Here is a 17,176-nt window from a genome sequence, read left to right on the forward strand (position 1 = left end):
CACACCTTCCCATGCACTCGAACACGCTCGCATTCCAATGCCTGTACACTCGCTGGCTCGTGCACCTACAGCTGCGGGCTTTACCCACTCAACTCGAACTTGGATCACAAAGCTCATACCTGGACACCCAAGCAATCCCAGTGCGTGCCTCGCTACCCCAGTGGTTCTGTCCCCTCCCCGTGACCAGTGCACGTTACACAGCTCTCCCTGCCATGAATGCGGACACGGCCTTTGGCGGACACCCCCTCACCGGGCCCTAGGGACACTCCCCTCACCCTCACAGGACTGTCCTCTCCTGGGCTCTCCCCTCCTCCCGTGTCGCTCCCCAGCCCGGCCCAACTCTCAGAATAGCCCGTGCCACCTCGGCCACTGCCACCTCCGCGCTGCCACTGCTGAGCTGTCAGAGCCCTCCAGAGCCCGCGTCCCCAGTGCTTGGTGCCAGCTGTCCCGGCTCACTCGGGGCAAGTGAGGACAGGAAGACTGGCTTCTCTAAGGTTTGCTGGGCGTAGCCATTCTGCACCCAAAGAACCCTCTTCCAGAGCTCACCTAGAAGGAAGTCACTCTCGGGGGAGTCCACTGCCACTTGCCCAGCACTCTCTGAGCCCTACAGGGTACTGCCTGTGTCCCCTGATTCTCATACCACCAGGTGAGGGCAGAGAAGCCTGCCTCCCCCTCGTGGCTCAGACAAACCGAGGACTGAGGAGGCAGCACAGTGATCTGGGAGCAGAGCCAGACCAGGGCCATTCCTAGCCCCTCACGGGGAAGGGGGGGAGCAGGGGCTCAAGAGGACCCTCCCCTAAACCACACAATTATCAAGAACCAGCCCCCCTGCCCCCACCTTCTGGTGCTGAGCAGAGCCTGGTTGACATTTGATGCCACAGTTGTCAGGAAAAAAGAATAGCACAGGAGTGATGTCTGGGGACGCTTCTGGAGGGGAGGGGCTGGTGCCCAGACGAGGCCTCCAGGGGTGGAAATGGGGAGCGTCTGCAGAAGCCAGAGGGGACATCAGGACAGCTGGGAGAGCCTCCAGAGCAGGCTCAGGCCTGGCCCAGGGACAGTGTCAGGGAGTGGGTGGGGCCGAGCTGAGGCTGTGTAGTGGCGGAGGGGGACGGAGCGGCAAGGAGGGGGGCCCTCCTGACGACCCAAGCCTCCTTTGAGCTGCCTCCACAGTCCCTGCCCGGGGCAGAGAGTTCTGCTGGCTCTGGGCAAGCAGCGCAGACAGGGACTGCTGGGTGCCCAGGCGTTCCCCTGGGCCCGGGGGCCCTGCCGCAGCGGCTCTCCAGGCCAAGCCTGCACACCGCCCCATTCACACCCCTGTACGTTTCCCGGGGCGCTTCCGGTCAGCCCCTGCAGGGCACCTGCAGCCATGATCCAGAAGAATCTGCCTCCTTGGGAGCAAGACCTTTGCCCGTCCTGGTCACTGCTGTGTCCCTAGGACCTAGAGTAGGGGCCCACACAGGGACCTTCAACACGTTTGCTGAATGACAGAGTGAGCCCGTTTTGTTCTCCCAACCACCCTCACGGGGCAGCTGCACTGACCCCCAGGCCAGGCGGGATCACATGGGTAAGGCATCTGGCCCAGAGCACAGGTCAGACCGACGCATGCCCCTCTCTGTCCTTCTCCACCATACGTTTGCCCTGATATTCTTAACATCTCAACAAAACCACGCCCGGGGGCCGTGAGGCCTGTACGTCACCCCTCTTTCTGCACAACAGGAAGGAGGCATATGTGTTTGCTGGGGGCTGCTGCAACAGAGCACCGCGGGGGCTTCAAAGGACAGTCTGAAATCAAGGTGTCGGCAGGGCCAAGCTCTCTGAAGGCTCTAGAGGAAAATCCCTGGTCACCTCTTCCCGTTTCTGGTCACCACCCGCCAGCCTGGGGTTCCTGGCCTTGTGGACACATCGCTTCAGTGTCTGCCTCCTTCTCCAAGTGGAGCTCTCGCCTGTCTCTTCCCCGGGTCTCCGTGGGGCACTCTCTCAGCACCTCTCTTCTCCTAAAGCCAGCCACCCTGGATTGAGGGTTCACCCTTCTCCACTATGACCTAATCTTAACGAACTGCATCGGCAACGCCTTTGTTTCTAAAGCAGGTCACATTTTTGAGGCTCTAGAAAGAGAATGACTTTTTAGGGGGTGCCCTGGGGGGCATGTTTCAACCTAGTACAGAGGCGTAATGGAAAAGCCGTAGGAGTTGGAGACAGGCGGCACCAGGTTTGCGTTCTGCCTCCCTCACTAAGAAGCTGTTTGACTTTGGACTTCTCTGCGTCTTGTTTCTTAGCCTGTGAAGTGAGGACAACAGCCCTGACCTCCCAGAGATGTGCAAAGGAAATGACACAGTGAGGACTTGACAGCAGAGCCCAGCAGAGGAATACCTAGCGTCTCACTGTGGCCTCGTGCCCTGCCCAGCCCGGCCCTGCCCGGTCCTGTCCTGCCCTGTCCTGCCCATGTGACCTCTCCTCTGGAATGTCCTGACCCCGGCCTGTCATCTCCCCGATCCAGTGACGCTCTCAGAATGTTGGGCGGCAAGCTTCTGCCACTGGCCCTGCTCTCAGCTAAGTCACTTCTCCATTCCTCAGGGGCTCCGTCTGCTGATTAGGCAAATGGATGGGAGGCTTGGAGCAGATGATCTCGAAGATTCAGTCTGAGGCTGACGTTCACAGAGCCCTGAGACCTCCTTGCAAAATACTAAAGTCGTTTGGAATTCCAGAGCCATGACTCTTAGGGGAAGGAGTCCTGCAAAAGGGAGTGAGGTGTCTAGGAGAAGGCTGCCTCTTCCAGTCCCCTACCCCCAGCGCTCCCCACCCTACGGCCCAGCAGGCCCCAGAGGCAGCAGGCTATCCCGAGCTGGTGAGCCTGGGTCTGTGAGGACCCAACGCCCAGGGGTTGCTGCTTCTCCCCTCGGCAGTCCCAGCCCCAGTACTGGTGAGGGAGGCAGCCAATACCAGCCCCATCAAGGACATGCTCTGCGACCCCGGACTGGTCACCAACCTCAGTTTCCCCATGTGCAAAATGGAGATCTCCACACCTAACCCCAGAGCAGGCAGGACAATGAAGGAAGAGAAGTTGGGGAGAAGGAGTGGTGCAGCCTCCAAGGAATTTCTCAGGGCGTGCTTTCTCCAAGGCTCACAGCTTCGCCTGCCCCTGTGTCTGCTCTTGGTCTCCAGACCCCACAGCCTGAGGGCCTGGGGTAGGAGGGGCAGTGGGCTTCTGGCCAATGAGGACCATTGGAGCATCTGGGAAGGGGTGAGGAGGCTCTCCGTGATGGGGGGCCTGCCCTGCACCAGCGCTTGTTCCATCCCCAAAGGCACCCTCAGAATCTCAACATAGTCCCATTCTGCAGGTGAGGAAACAAGGCATCTGCCAAGGAAACTGAGGCAGGATCTGCTGAAGAAGGCTCACAGGGCTGCGATGAGATCGATGACAATAATAAATACAATAATAATACTCATGGAGTGGCTCCTAAGTGCAGCCCTTATGCTAGATGATTCCATGGTCCTCCGTGATCCTTAACTGACTGTGAGAGGTTGGCGTTACTTTAGAGGGGGCAGCAGAGGCTCACAGAAGTCAACTAACTTCCCCAAGTCACTGAGCTCCAGGGTTTTCTGACCCCAAAGCCGGTGCCTTTACGCTGCAACTGCTTTATCACACCTGGGTGCTGCCTGCACAGGTGGGTGAGGCCAAATAAGGGTGGGGTGGGGAAGACACGGAGCGCACCAGCCAAGTGCGGCTGACAGGAGAGCAGGGGTGGGGCGTGCCCTCCTCTCCCCTCCACGTTTTGTGAAACCTGCTCAGCCCACACCCTTAAACTCGAATTTCAATCCTTGCAGTTTAATAGCTAGGCCAGACTAAGTGAGGACAGGCCAAAACTGCGGTCCATGCAAATGACACCATCCCACCCTCCTAAGCTCTCAGCACCCAGATGTCAAGAGATGGCCCCTTCTTAGGTGGCTGGGCCCTTTCAAGTGCCCTGGGACCTGGGCCCAGCCTACTTTGCAGCCGCTTCTCTACGCTCCTCTGGGGACTGTGTGTGGCCCAGGCATGGCCCCACCACAGTGACGGCAGCTCCAGTTGCTGGGCCCAGGCCAGCCACCCATGCCAGAGCTCTCCCTGCAGCTGCCCTTTGGAGGCCCCCTCACCCAAGTGGGGCCTGACACCGTTAAGCACTCACCCAAGCCTGGCTGCCTTCCGCATGGCTGTCCTGGGCCTTCATTTTACCTCCTGGGCTCATCTCTCAGCGTGGAGACAGCGCGGAAATTGAGCCCAACAGGCTTCCTGCTCCAGCTCTGTGACCTTGGGCACTTCCCTTCCCGGAGCCTCAGTTTCTCAGTCGTAAGGCAGCATTGGCAATCCCTACCTCACGGGACTGTTGTGAGGTTGATCATCTTAATGACAAACATAATAACAAGAATGCTTATCGATACACTTAGCTAGCTCTCTGCCAAGTGCTTCCATGGCTCTCCCTTGATCCTTAATCTACCCAGGAGGCTGCCAGTATTTTACCCCCTTTCCCAGATGCAGATGAGATCTGGAGAAGGTAGCAGAAGTTCCTGGCACATAGTGGGCACTTGACAAGGGCTGGTTCTTTCTTCTGGCATCTGGTTTTTCAACAGTCTAAACTCCTAGATGAAACCAGCTGAGCTCACGCCAAGCCAAGGCGCACAGCGGTCTTGGCCACCCGGACATCCACAGGGGTCCAGCCCGTTCGGTGACACCAGCTTGGCAAACTGGACGCCCAGGCTGGTTCCCATCCCCGGCTCCCTCCTGCTGAACTGGTAATGAGGGAGGGCTGGGGTCAGGAGATGGGGGCCCAGGGACAGCCTGGCCCACCTTTCCCCTAACTCCTCTGAGCCTCGGCTTCTTCTCCGTCTGTGTCTCGGAGTGAAGCAGTTATCAAGGAGTGGCACATAGTAGGTGCTCCGGGGCTGTGGGATGCACAGCTCATCTATTCCTCTCAGTCACGTGAACGGGTCAGAATTAACGATCCATTCCAAATACCAGCCCAGAACCCAAGGGAGCCATAAGCACAGGGAATAAACCAGGGGTCAAGTGTGGGGTGGAGGGGACATGACTCTGCAGATGGGACTGGGTGGGCCTTTGTCCCCAGAGTGCAGCGGCTGTGGCCCTTTCTGGCCGCGGGGAGCGGAGAGGTCTGCTTTGTGTTCCATCGCAGGAACTAGCCTCAGTCTAGGATGAGGGTCATTCTCTTCTCCCAGTTTATTACAAAACTCTTACTCCTTTTCCTCACTCAGTGGTCCTATTGTTATTATGTATGTGATTTTATAAAAATCAGAATCCATCTCAATCCTTTTTTTTTTTTTTTTTTCGGAAGCAGATGAAGCATGAGTGGTGATGAGGGTGAGAAGCACAGATGCAGGAAGCCAGTCCCATGGAAGGTAGACAGAACCGAGGCAGGGCCCTGCATACCTGCCACACCCCTTCCCAGGCTCAGCTGTCCCCTCCTCCAAGAGCGTCCCTGCCTCCTGCCCCTGCCCCCCAAACCTGCAGGGACACCAGTCCTTCCTCTTCTGTCCTTCTCTCCACGTCTGGCTGCTAGTCTGTGAGGTCCCCTGGCACCGAGTCTGAGTCTTGCTCATTTCTGGGGCCCAGTACAGAACCTGAGGGGGTTCGCAGGGCGCAGGGGAGGTCTTCTGATAGTTTCTCGAGCACCTAGTAGATGCCAGGCAAGGTATACAAGAATGAGAATGACTTACCATAAAAATGTGTCTGTAAAAATGTGTATGTAATGGGCCTGCTGCAGTGACAGGCACGAGCTAGGTGTCCCAGAAGTGACAGTGCCGTCGTAGCAGGAAAACACTGGAGGCCATCTGGAGGCCATTATGTGAGGACACAACCACACAGAGGACGACTATGCAGCTCTTGACAAATAAATGGACCTGGGGCGCCTGGCTGGCTCAGTGGGAAGAGCGTTCAATACTTGATCTCTGGGTCGTGGGTTCACGCCCCACATGGGGTACAGAGATTACTAAAAAACAAAACGAAGAAAAACAACTTAAAAAATATTTTATTTATTTATTTGACACAGAGAAAGAGAGAGAGAGAGCACAAGCAGGGGGAGCGGCAGAGGGAGAGCGGGGAGCAGGCTCCCCGTGGGGCTCCATCCCAGGACCCTGAGATCATGACCTGAGTCCAAGGCAGATGCTTCACCGACTGAGCCACCCAGGCGCCCCAAGAAAAACAACTTTAATAAATAAATAAATACTAAAAAAAAAAAAATAGACCTCCATGTGCTAACACAGGAAGCTGGCCGTGATATAGCATTAAGGGAAAGAAAAGTCACAGAAAAGTAGTAGGCACCGACTCCGTGCCCGGCCCTGTGTAATATTATTCCCTTTCTGTCAATACTACACACTGAATATGTATATACGTACATATACGGAAAGTTATATATACATACACGAAGGATTGTCCCAAACTGTTAAGAACAGTTAGTTCTTCTTCTTCTTTTTTTTTTTTTTTTTTTTTTAAGATTTTATTTATTTGGGATCCCTGGGTGGCTCAGCAGTTTGGCACCTGCCTTTGGCCCAGGACAAGATCCTGGAGTCCCGGGATCAAGTCCCACATCGGGCTCCAGGCATGGAGCTTCTCCCTCTGCCTGTGTCTCTGCCTCTCTCTCTCTCTCTGTTTATCATAAATAAATAAATCTTTAAAAAAAAAGTAAAAAAAAAAAAAAGATTTTATTTATTTATTCATGAGAGACACAAGCAGAGGGAGAAGCAGGCTCCATGCCTGGAGCCCGATGCGGGACTTGATCCCGGGTCTCCAGGATCCTGCCCTGGGCTGAAGGCAGATGCTTCATCACTGAGCCACCCCGGTGTCCCAAGAACAGTTAGACCAATCAAGAGTGATGTGGGGGGTTAGCGAGAGCCTTCTGTCTTCGTTTATATCGTTTTGTGTTGTTGGATTTTTTTTTTTTCAACAAATTAAGGGTAATGAAAGAAGAAAGAAGAGAGTTGTTAGAATTCCTGTCCTTGGGTACATACTTTAATGGATCAGTACCCCAAAAAGAGTCCAGCGGCAAAGCCCAGTGACTTGGCTTAGTGGCTCCAGCAGCCTCATCACCTTGCCTCCATTGCCTCGGACGAGACAGGCTTGATGAGTGCAGATGGTGAGAGGCTGATGGGGAGGGCCTTGGGGAAGGTTCCAGGAATGCAGAGGAACCACAGTTAGGTGAGTTGGCCTCCACTGAGGAGGGTTGAGGCTGGAGACACAGGGGTGGCCCCAGCTGCCTGGATATCAGCCATGAGGTCAGGAGGCTGGTCTCCTGCCAGGGCTCGGCCCTGTTCCCCCCGTGGAATTCGAGGCAGAGCCATGAGGACAGGACCCCGTGCTCTCAGATCTAGGAGGAGACTTAGAAATCACCAAGCCCGTTGCCGGAATGGGAGCTGAGTCCCTTGGATGGTATGAGGCGCCCAGGTAGGGGTAGAGTGGCCAGAATTTGGGCATCACGATTCTAAGTGGGGGATTTTTCTGGGCTCCCCCGAGACCTCCAGGTGGGAAGGGTGCGGTGAGTAGAGAGGACATGGGTCTTAGAGACAGACCGACCTGCTTTTGGACCTTGCTGCCCACCCTGTGGCACCCTAGAGACTCAAATCCTCGGGGAAATGGAGACCACGCTGCCTACCCTGAGGGCAATTGTGAGAATTGTGACAAAGTACAGAAATGGCCAAAGAGTGAGAGCGAGACCAGACCCATGGTGCTGGGTAGGGTGGTGATGGCTTTACGAAGAGGAGGGAGTTAAGAATGAGGGCGAGAGGAGCTGGAGGTAGGGAGTCTGGTGCTCGGGGCTCACGGCCTGGTACCCCTCAGAGGGGGGTGTCTACGCAACCCAGGGTAGTAGTTGGAAACTCAGGTCCAGAGTCAGTCCCTGATGCAAATTCCAGTGTCCAGCTTCCTCGCTTCTAATCACGCGACCTGTTTGGGGCTCCCAGCCTTCATCGTTAAAATGGGGATGATCATGGCTCCTGCCTCTCAGGCTTGTCACGAGGATTGAACAAGTAAGGCATGTAAAGTGTGCTTAGTGCAGTGGCTGGCACAATCAGGGGTGATAAGACAGAAGGCCTTGAGTCCTTCCGCCCTGAGAGACAGGGACCAGGGGTTCCTAGGTTAGGGCCTTAGGCTGTGGCTGGGGGGCTGTGCAGAGGGGAAAGCGTGTGGTCCCGGCAAGCACACCACGGAGCGAGTGGTGCAGAGCTAGGCAGGGTGAGCAGAATGCCAGGCCATGGAACTCCAAACAAAGTACGACGCTTCTGTAGCCTCAGTTTCCCTCCCTGCCCAGAAAAAGGGATTGTTGTGCCTGGTCACCCAAGGCTCCCTCCTGCTTCTTCCCCAGCACCTGTTCCTGGCCACTGTCTCATGGGGAATGGAGCACTGGGCTTGGAGTCTCAGAGGCTCGCCTTTCCATCCCAGAGCATCATGGCCTGTCACCCGGGTGACGTGGAGCAAACCCGGGTACTGCTTTGGTGGAATCCCTGTTTCCGTGTCTGGGATCGGAGGACACCCCCGCCTTCCTCACAAGGTCGGTGGGAGCCACAACTGAAACAATACAGGTGCATGTGCCTCACCCAGGACTTTGAGTAAATACTCCCTGAGCCCAAACTTCAGCCTTTTTCTAGGGGGATCCCTACATCTTACAGGTTATTTCGAGAAGAATTTAGCCTTCCTCTCCTAATGGGAACAATCACCTTGAAACCACACATCGAAGGAAGACACACACCGAGTCCCGCAGGCCCAGCGTGGGTCCTGGCCTAGCTGTGTGGACTTGGGCAGGTCACTTCAGCTCCGGGGCCCCAACTATGTTAGCTACATAGGGGCGCTGCTAGTACCTGCTTCACAGGCTGTCTTGGGGATGATGATGGTGATGACAGGAATCATAATTATAACTGTAACAAGGACAACTGACATGCAGGGGGCCAGTACCCGGCCTCATGCCCCCTCGCCATGGTGGGACAGTTCTGGAAAGCAGATGCCTCGGCAGATAGAGGAGACCCCTCGCGGATCACCACCTGCAGACACACCTGGAAACGCTGCCATCACGTGACCTGTGGCTTTACCTGGGGAGGGGACAGCTTCCTGGATGACTCTCTTTGCACAGCAGCTGCCTCTTGAGGCAAGGAGCTCAGCAGGAGGGAGCCAGGGATGGGATACCTCAGGACAAGGAACCAGCCTGGGTGTCCAGTTTGCCAAGCTGGCGTCACCGAACGGGCTGGACCCCTGTGGATGTCCGGGTGGCCACGACCGCTGTGCGCCTTGGCTTGGCGTGAGCTCAGCTGGTTTCATCTAGGAGTTTAGACTGTTGAAAAACCAGACGCCAGAAGAATGAACCAGCCCTTGTCAAGTGCCCACTATGTGCCAGGAACTTCTGCTACCTTCTCCAGATCTCATCTGCATCTGGGAAATGGGGATGATGATAAAATACTGGCAACTTCCAGGGTTAAGAGCAAGTGAGAGCCATGGAAGCACTTAGCATGAGTCTCTACAAGCCCTTGAGAAATAGCAGCCATATTATCATAAAGGCTGAGAGAGTCAAGAGGGGGTCACGGAAGGGAGTGGGAGCCTCAGGTAGGGGGATGGACTCGGTCTGGGGTGCAGAGTTGGAGGTGCCAGGGAAGGCGTGCATCCTGTGTACAGCCTGGCGCTCTGGGAAGAGGGCTGCACAGGACCTGTGAATCTGGGAATCCGCGGCACAGAGACGGTGAAGTCATGGTGTTAGCCCCGGCTAAGACCCTGGGGGTGATGTGGAGCAAGATGTGGGGAAAGCAGAGAGCTAAAGTGGGTGCTGAAGGGTGCCGGCACATGAAGGGGAGCAGAGCCAGGTCAACAGCAAAGGAATCTGGGAAACACAGCCCAAGAGCTAAGAAACAAACAGGGGCTCGTGAAAGCCAAGAGAAGAACGTGTGACAGAAGCAGGAACTGGGGGACAGTGCAGGTGGCTCAGCCAGGTCAAGGAAAGGCTTGAAACCTGTGCCACAGTATTGCCTTTCTCAGCCCAGCGGGGCCCACAAGCAAGGCAGCAGCTGCCCCCGGTATATGCCCCCAGCCCCCAGCAAGGGCAAGGCCAACCTCTAAGGCTCACGTAAGGACTCCTAGTCAGTCAGGGGCCCTAGAAGAAGAGCCTGAAGGCCATTGAGAGGCCACGCTCAGGAAGTGGGGTAAGACTGGGTCCCTCTGCAGGGATGCCCTGCCAAGTGTCTACACAGCTCTGGGCCTCAGCTTCTTCCCACCGTGAGAAGCCGTGATATCCAACCTCTACATCGGGGTCATGTAAAAACTGGATGGTGCCATTGCAAGGGATTGGTGTGCAGAGAATGCTCAATGGGAGTGGGTGCTCTTACTCCTATTGTAATAGAAAAACATCTCCCTGTGATGATGATCCTGAATCAAGAAAAACTTACATTCACATCAATTATCCTCTTTTGGGGGACACAGGGAAGGGTGCAATATATGTTAGAATGTTTCACAACAGAAGTCACATCTTGGGGCTCCTGGGTGGCTCAGTTGGTTAAGCGTCTGACTCTTGTATCTTGGCTCAGGTCTTGATCTCATGGTTGTGGGTTTGAGTCCAGAGTTGGGCTGCAAGCTGGGCATGAAGTCTACTTAAAAAAAAAAAAAAAAAAAAAAGTCACTTCTGTCTTATTTTTGAAGATGGTTGGTCTTAGTGATGAGGTGCCCCAGGTATGACCGCCAAGACCCCCCATCCCCATCACCCGTGCTCTCACCAAAGAGAGTGGTCATCTGTGGGTGATCACGCCACTCAGAGGACGGTGGGGAGCCTTCCTGCCAGGCGAAGAAGGCTGGCTGGCTAGGGAAAGGGAACAAAGCTGTGCAGAGCACTGTAGAGTAGAGCCTGCAAGGTCCAGTTTGGAAGAGTACAGCTAAGTCGCTCTTAAAATGACAAGTCAATATTCAGTCACAACTAACATTTACGTAAAGTACCCAGCGAGGCACGTTCACATATGTTGACTTGGTTGCCTCTCTCATCAACCTTGTGAAGAAGGGGAGATTCTCGCCTATCTCAGACGTGGAAGTGAAAAGAGTCTGTCCAATAAGGTGATTCACTTGAAGTCACATAGGTGACAGGTGACGGCTCTGGAATCAGAAGACAAGGCTGTGGTCAGGAAGGAGGAGTCAGCTGGACTCAAGAAATAGGGGAAGAAGCAGATGGAGGGAAGGAGCCTTGAGTGAGATGATGTCTGGGTTTTACTCTGATACATCCTGGTGGAACAGAAACAAACAGGGAAGGGCCAGGACCTGACCTCAGGCCCCCGCTGTGGCAGGACAGCTATGGAGAGTCAGAGCAGACACCTGAGCAGATGGAGGCGTTGTCTTCCAGCAGATCTTCACCCTCACACGCTGTATACACCTGCATATGATGCCATCACCTGCCCTTTGTCTGGTCCTTAGGGGAGGAATCACAATAAGGAAGGGGACAAGACTGAGGGCTGCCTGCCCAATACAGCCCCAGCGGTATCCATGGTGGCAGCGAGGCAGACGCAACCAGCCCAGCAGCTGGGTGAATCCACAGCCCCTAATGGGAGGAAGAGGTCAGATCTCCCTGAGCTCCCATTTCCCCACTTGGTAAACAGAGACAAGAAAACCCACATTGTGGGGCTTTCCTGAGAAATACATACGAGCACATATAAGGAGCACGTCAGCGAGTTCCTCATATTTGTCAAATGAGGAATCTGGGGTCTGGAGAAGAGCAGTGACTTATCCACAGTCACATACAGACTGAGCTGGTCACAGAACCCACACTGGGGGCCAGACCTCCCAGATGCCCTAACTCCCAGGCCTGGATTCCTTTTTCCTCCTGAATCAGAGTGATGTGTCAGCCGCAACACCCAAGCCAATTCCGACCACATTAGTAGAGCTGGAGTCTAGGAGTACGTCCCCCTGGCCAAGATATTGTACGAAAAAAAAAAGTTTAGGGTTACTCATTAATGATTTTTATATTATGTGTTAAAATGACCCTATTTCAGATATATCGGGTCAAAGACAATATAGCTTTAAGTTAATGTTGCCTGCTTTTTTGTTTTTGTGAATAAAAGACTACTAGGAAATGTAAACACACACAGGGCTGGCATTATATTGCTATTAGGGCAGGTCTCAGATGTAGGGGGTAGGGCAGGGAGGAGCATATGTAGAGAGAGGGGGGACAGTAGGGAGGGGACTCAGAGGCAGGCCATCGCATTGCAGGACTCCAGGGGCACCGCTGCCATCACAGGCCACCTGAGCCGCATCCGCTGACCCCACGAACTATGTCACGGAAGGGACCTGCGAAGGACACAGACTGGTTCCACCTGGAGAGAGGCATGGTCGCTGTCTCCAAAGAGCAAGGGGACAGTCCAGCCCCAGGGGCCAGGGAGCAGACACTTTCTGGGTGGCCTGAGGGAAAACTCCGGGCAGGCAGGTGCCCACTCAAGGGCAGGCCCGCTCTGTCTGTCCCCTTCTGAGGGCGCAGAGGGTGGACGGAGCCAGATCCGCCTTAGAAGGGGTGGCTGGGAAGGAAGAAGTGTTGTTAGATTATCTGCAGGGGAGCTGTCCTCACTCCTGGAGCCTCGGGACCTCCTTTGGGCTGGGTGGCTGCCCCAGGGGGGTCAGGACAGAGGGGTTCCCTCGGGTTCCAGCCTCATAACCACACTACAATACCCACTTACTGAGCATCTATTATGCACCAGGGGACTTGAGACACATTACTACTCTTCCTCCCACCCACTCTGATGAGGTCTCTACTATTTCCTCCGTGGGCTGGGCGGGGAAACTGAGGCTCAGAAAGGCAGAGTGGACGAGGAGCCTTGTCCAAGGCTCCACAGCCAGGACGGGCTGGGATTTGAACCCAGCCGGGCTGATACCAGTGGCCACAGGAGTGGGGTGGCCTCCTCGGGGAGCCGGAGGGGCAAGGGCCAGCTGGAGCCCTGGGGACTGGCTTGTTCTTCCCGGGAAGCCAGGGCCCCACTGGGCTCTCCAATTAGCGGGAGCAGACAAATCAGAGGCAGCAACAAGCTCTGCTAATGAGCTGCCACATTAAACAATGAGTCACACTTCCATACGGTGCCGCTCCAGCCCTAACCCGGAACAAACAAGCTGTGAGAAACAGTTTACAAAACAGCGAGGTGTGACTGTCTCCCTGCTGCCGCCCGCCGCTGCCACCACCGCCACCACCGCCACCGCCACCGGCACTGCAGCCACGAGCGCGCCTGCCACCCACGGGCAGACACAGGCGCAGGGGCCGCCCGGGGGCTCAGAGCCAGCCCCGGCTGCTTGCCAGCTGAGGGGGCCGCCGCCACCCCCGGGGATGACCCCTCCATGCCGCTCCCTCCACCGTTCTAGCCATCTCCTGGGACTGGGGTGCAGGGGTCTGTCATCGGGTCACTCTGTGACCCAGAGCGAATGACTTAAATTCTCTGAGTCCCAGTCCCCTTGTCTGTATCACAGGGAGAAGAAGAACATGTAGCTCATGCTTCAGTTGTGAGGTCTCAACGGGATGGTCCTGCGCAGCGCCTGGCACCCAGTAGGGGTGTATCCTGGGCCCCTTCCTCTGCCTCCCCCATAGAGGGTCCAGCCAGGCCTGTAGAAGCTGCCATGAACGGCAACTGCTTTCCTTCTCCAGTCCTCTCTCACACTTGTTGGTGCCCCTGGCCTACCCCTCCACTGGGGGGAGGAACCAGCTTACTCATTTCCATACTTCCAGGCCCTGCATGGGGAGGCTGCATGGTGAAGGGGGGACAGAGCAACAGATTTCGGGGACAGATCATGCCTCGGGCCATTATTAGCAGCGGGACCCTGGGCAGTAAGAACCATTTCTTGGACCCTGTGCTAGACAGCATGCCAAGTGCTTCATGGGTATTATTTCATCCAATGAAGGGTATTATTATCCCTTCTCGCAGATGAGGAACTACATTCCCAGAGCAGATAATTGATGTGGTGTGATGGCTCCGTGATGTTGGCACCTGGGTTCCACTGCACTACATTTCCCAGAATTCCCTTTCCTGCACAGTTCTGGTCAGAATCTCCTAGTTGTTCCGTGTCTCTAGCTGAACCTTGACTAATACACGTATCTTGTGTAACTTGGTAAGAAGTTCATGATGGAGCTGGAATCCCAAATGAGTTTGCCCGCCACTCAGCTCTGGGTCTAACTACTCTACCTTGATAATAACAACTAATACTTACACAGTGACTGCATGGCAGTTACATAGTAAGTCATTTAATTCTCATAATCCCATCAGCTGTTCTTATTATTATCATTCCATTTGTACAGGTGAGGAAACTGAGGCACAGAGAGGTTAAACAATTTGTCCAAGGTCACACAGCTAATGAATGGGGAATCTGAGTCAAACCCCGGGGTCTGGCTACGCAATCCATCTTTTTAATCTGTTACATTCTTCTGCCTTCCAATGCTACTGTAACTCACTCTTTAAGCCTCAATCTTCCTCATCTCTAAAATGGGGATAATCATTCCTAATATATAAGATTATAATTATGATTAAATACAAAAACGCAGCTATAAGGCTTCTGGGAAGAGGAAAATAACAGGGAGTCAATTTGCCCTCTGTTCTGAGCAACTGAAAACCCACATAAAATACACGAAACAACAGTTTTCAGACATTGAACATCAGGCAGCACAAAATAGCAACCCCTGAGAGAGGAGAAACTAATGAGGTGAGCCCTCTGATTGCTAGCTTCTGCCTTGGGAGAATTTCCAGGCTGCAGCACAGGGAGCAGGGTCCCAGCTGCCTCTCTGCATAGAGAACACGGAGCAGAGTCTAGGGAGGCCAAAGCAACTAGCGTTCACAGGGCAGAGCACTGCAAAGAAGAGAGCCTTACAGAGAGAGAGCTTCAAAGATCTACAGAGAGTTCACCTCAAGCCTTCAACTGAATATTGAACAGCACTTGTATGTGAGGAAACTATCCGGGTTTGAGGGAAGAACATCCCAAAGGAGCAGAGGAGACAATCTGCAAAGCACACATAAGACCTAGAATGGTTTGCATCCCTGCCAATCAGAGTGAAAAACCTCATAAGTCATGGGGCATCAAATTGATTCCTTAGAAGGGTATTGCTTCAGCAATGGGGAAAAAAGGTCACGGTCCTGCCTAATAAAGTTGAAAAGCAAATCTCAACAGAATCAAACTCTTTTTCAAGTACCTCGACTGCATCCTAGTACAAAGCTCAAGAATATTTATAGGAATATTAAAATGATCAGCACACAAGGTAACGTTCACAATGTCTGGAATCCAACCAAAAACCAACATGCATGAAAAAAAAAGCAGGAAAATAAAACCCTGATGATAAGGAGAAAAGTTCATCAATAGGAACAGACTCCAAAATAACACAGACGATAGGCTTGGTATATAAGAATATTAAAACAATATAGCTATATTCTATATGCTCAAGAAGCTAACATAGAGACTGATCATGTTAAGTGGAGAATGGGGAAGGGGAAGGCCAAATTTAACTTCTAGAGATGAAAAAATACAGCATCTGAGATGAAAAATACACTGAATGGGATTAACAATGTATTTGATGATACAGAAGAAAGGATTCAAAAAAAAAGAGAAAGGATTCATAAATTTGAAGACATAGCAATAGAAAGATCTCAAATGAAATAGAAAAAAAATTTTTAAATATGGACAGATCATCAATGAGCTGTGGGACAACTCTAAGAGGCCTAATATATATGTAATTGGAGTCCTCAAAATCCAATTACATTTGAGGGGAGCAGAAATATTTGAAGAAATAGCCAAAAATTTCCAAACTTGACAAAAATTAAATCAGGGGTTCAAAAATCTCAAAGAACATCAAGCACAAGAAATATGAATAAAACTTCACCAAGGCAAGTTTATTATTATAAGCTCATAATAACAAAATTGCTTAAAACCAGTAATAGAGAGAAAATCAGAAAAACAGCCAGAGAATAAGAGACACATGACATACAAAGAAATAAAGTAAGAATTACAGCAGGCTTCTCATCAGAAACAATTCAAGTCAGAAGACAGTGGAACAACACCTTTAAAGTACAGACTATAAAAAATAAAACAAAAAACCCCCATCAATCTAGAATTCTATACCCACTGAAAATATATTTCAAAACAGGGTGACATAAAGACCTCTTCCAAGATAATTTTTTTAAAAAGCTAAAGTAACTAATCACTATCAAAACTGCACTATAAGAGGGGAACCTAGGAGGCTCAGTCAGTTAAGCACCTGACTTCGGCTCAGTTCATGAACCCAGAATCCTAGGACAGAGTCCCATGTCAGGCTCCCTGCTCAACAGGGAACTTGCCTCTCCCTCTCCTTCTGCCTCTCCCCCCTGCTTGTGCTCTCTCTCTCTCTCTGTCAAATAAATTTAAAAAAATCTTTTTAAAAACTTGCACTATAAGAAATGCTACAAAAGTCCTTGAGACAGAAGGAAAATTATACCAGATAGCAATCTGGATCTACACACAAACAAATGGTAACTATGTGGAAAAATATTGAATACTTTTTTTCTTATTTAAAAATTGTGGGAGAGCGGGACCTGAGCAGGGAAAAGAAACAATAAGAACAAAGACACACATAAATGGCAACAGCTTTATGAGTGTGGCAAAACCCAATTATTCCTGCCATCAGTCCCTACTGAAAACAGTACGTGCTGAAAACAGCAATGATGTTGGATAGACTGTCAGGCCTGCTGAGGTCAGATCTCCCATCCCCGCAGCCCCCTAGTTAATGCTCATCCAAGACCCATGCGGATAGTCATGTACGCAGTTCCCTGCTGGCCCTCTCAAGATCGGTTTCTTGAGTTGTTTTTCCTTCCTTGTTTCCGCATACTTTACATTCTATGATAATGAAACCAAGAACCAACCCAGACTCGGCTTCACCTCAGCACCTGCACTGCTTGGTGATGCTTGGTGATGCTTGGTAGCCCCTTCGGGCCTCTCTTTGTTCTAAGCTTTGGACTCTGAGTAATCATTTCATCTCTCATCAGAACACACCATATGGCACAAAATATATTTAAAAGATAATTTATTGGTTAAAGCAAATAAAAAGATAACAAGTATTCTGGGTTCATAACACACATAGAAGTAAAATGTGTTACAACAACAGCGTAAAGGCTGGGGGATGGGGAAATGAAAGCATTTAATTTATTGTAAGATTCTTATTCCATACATGAAATAGTGTAA

The sequence above is a fragment of the Canis lupus genome, chromosome 15 (genome assembly GCF_011100685.1).
Source record: "Canis lupus familiaris isolate Mischka breed German Shepherd chromosome 15, alternate assembly UU_Cfam_GSD_1.0, whole genome shotgun sequence".
Taxonomy (NCBI): Eukaryota; Metazoa; Chordata; class Mammalia; order Carnivora; family Canidae; genus Canis; species Canis lupus.